This window comes from Monodon monoceros, unplaced genomic scaffold (assembly GCF_005190385.1).
Source record: "Monodon monoceros isolate NGI ecotype Baffin Bay Population unplaced genomic scaffold, NGI_Narwhal_1 Super_Scaffold_1, whole genome shotgun sequence".
NCBI lineage: Eukaryota > Metazoa > Chordata > Mammalia > Artiodactyla > Monodontidae > Monodon > Monodon monoceros.
Window position 1 is genome coordinate 57722124 of NW_021703765.1, and position 2420 is coordinate 57724543.

Here is a 2420-nt window from a genome sequence, read left to right on the forward strand (position 1 = left end):
GGCGGACCCGGCCCGCCCCGCCCGCCTGCGCGCCGCTCCGCCTCCCGCCTCGCTCGCTCCGCCCGCCGGCGCGCTCTCGGCTCAGCCCGGCCCGGTGGTGCGCGGAGTGTGGTGGCGCGGCTACTGCTGTCGCCGGAGCCCCGCGCCGTGTGGCGGGCGGGGCGGGCGGGGCCTCCCGCGCGCTTTGTTGGGTCACCGGCGCAGCCAGACGGGCCGCGCGCACCGGGGGCCGCGGGGCCACCTCCGGGCGGGAAGCACCGCCTCCGCGCCGGGCGCCGCGAACAAAGCCGCGGGGACGGCCGGGCTTCCCCACTGGTCCCCCGCGTCCCGGCGCTGGGCTCAGGTCCGCTCCGCCGCCTGCGCGGTGGGCGTGCGACCCGGGTGTAGGAGGACGGGCGACCCTCGCCCCCGGGATTGTCGGGATTAATGAAGAATGGCCGGAACCGAGCACCGTGTACTGGGCATCCCGCAGGTGCTGGGGGAACGGCGCCTAGCATTAGCTTTTTGTCTTTAAATAATTTTGGTAGCCCTTGAGATGCTCAGCTGAAATGTGTAGCACAGACTCTATTATTCCACACGTGTTAAGTGATGAACGCAAGCTCCCAGTGCAGAGTGGGGGCCCAACCCAGGATTTCTGACCCACTTCCCACTGTCCTGTGTCCAGGAGTGCAGCCCACCTCCCCGTCTCCCCAAAGCCTCCAAGATGGTGATGCCCTCAGGGGAGACAACACAGGGACTTGTGTAAGTGATGCCACGTTGGGCTCTGGGGGAGGAGACGAAATTCTGAATAGTCTGCACGGTGGTCTTAATCAAGGACACTATATTACACCAGAGCCTCTGAAATTCATAATTCTGGGTAATAAAATGGGTCCCACGTAGCTATTCCAAAAACTTCCCTCTCAGATGTTACAGGATGGAACGCATATTGCATAGTATGTATTAGGCTTCTGAGAGTAATAAAAACTGGAATAGCATCTCTAACTCTAGGTGTGTGTCTAATTTTCTCAAACATAGAATAATTAAAACTAAAAGCCAAACGGGCACAATCTAGTTTCACACCCTTATGTGAATTCAGCTGATACTCTCAAAATGACAAGGAGTTATAAATTCACAAACTATCAATTGACTCAATCCGTGAGAATTTTGCCTTGCTGACACCCACCATTTTAGCAATTCTGGGTAGGAGGAGGAGGAGGACAGAGCATTTGGCTCTTTACACTAACTGGTGGTCTCCCTGCAGCAACACAAAATCGACAGAACGCCAGCTAGGCTTCAGCCCCTGGACACACAAAGGTGAAGAGAATGATCTGGACCATCTACCCAGTAAAGTCAGACTTAACAATTCTCAGTGATGGTGATAAAACAGAGGTTATGCACCAAATGCTAGCCTGGGATACAGATCAACTAATTCTGCCTTGGGTAGCGAGGCTGCACAGTGAGTTTTATCTCACGTTCTCTGGGAAGGCAGCCAAGGAGGAGGGGCTGGGTAGTTTTGTCCATATTGTTCAGGAGCTGTGCATTTGGTTATCGTCTTACCTGCATCCCATGTTACAGCAGGTCCCTTGAGGCAGCTCGGTTTTTAGACATTTCAGTGAGGATGTTCTTATTCACGGTTTGGCACAAGCATGTTTTTTACATTTGATGTTTTCTCCCACTCTCTAGTCCTTTCTCAAACATACAATAAAAAATTTTTTACACCAGTATTCACTCTATAAAAGGCACTGTTTCCTCCTCATAGAAAATGGTATTTAAAGAACAGCCATTATTATTCTATGCCCTTACCCCAACTGTACTTACAGTGTCACGCCTGTGGATGCTGGAAGCTGTGCGTCTAGTGGTCAGAGCACAGCCCAGAGTCTGCTCTGCCCCTGAAATCTGCAAAATAGAAGGAATGTCACAAGTCACTTTTAAAAAGTATTATCCAACTATGGCTATTAAGGCCTGGATTTTTCAGAATAAGTCCTCTTCCAAATGATAGTGAAAACTTTTATGAGTAGCCACGGAGCCTTGGACATTGATAAATTTGACTCTTGAAACACAAACATAATAAGTATCATGGGGAAAAAACTGCTAATAAACAAAAAACCCACCTGACATTGCTTGCTGCTGTGTCATTTATTAATTTTTGTATTGGTAATTGAACTGTTTACTTTTTCTTTAGGACGATCCTAAAGCTGAAAGTATATAAAAGGCAGATCTTTTAGTTATTGTTTTGAATAATAAAAAATGAATGAATCTGAAAATGGAGACATACAATAAAAATGTTTTTTAAAGAAATTTTTAACCTTTGTTTTCATTCATCTCTGGGGTTTGTTTTTTTTTTAGCCAGGTTGATGTCCCCCACAAACTGCCACTCTCCAGTAAAAAGAACAAATACTTTTTTTTTTATTAATTGCCAATCTCTTACCCAAAGCCTCCTA

General features: G+C 48.7%; 1 protein-coding gene across 1 annotated transcript in view; it reads right to left on the minus strand.

Annotated features, from left to right (window-relative positions):
- Positions 1–1604, minus strand: part of PPP4R1 (protein phosphatase 4 regulatory subunit 1) — a 65597-nt gene extending 63993 nt beyond the window's left edge. The window contains exon 1 of the mRNA XM_029220523.1: positions 1537–1604. The gene's annotated coding sequence lies outside the window, so the exon portion shown is untranslated. The remainder of the gene's footprint in view (positions 1–1536) is intronic.
- Positions 1605–2420: the final 816 nt, after the last annotated feature.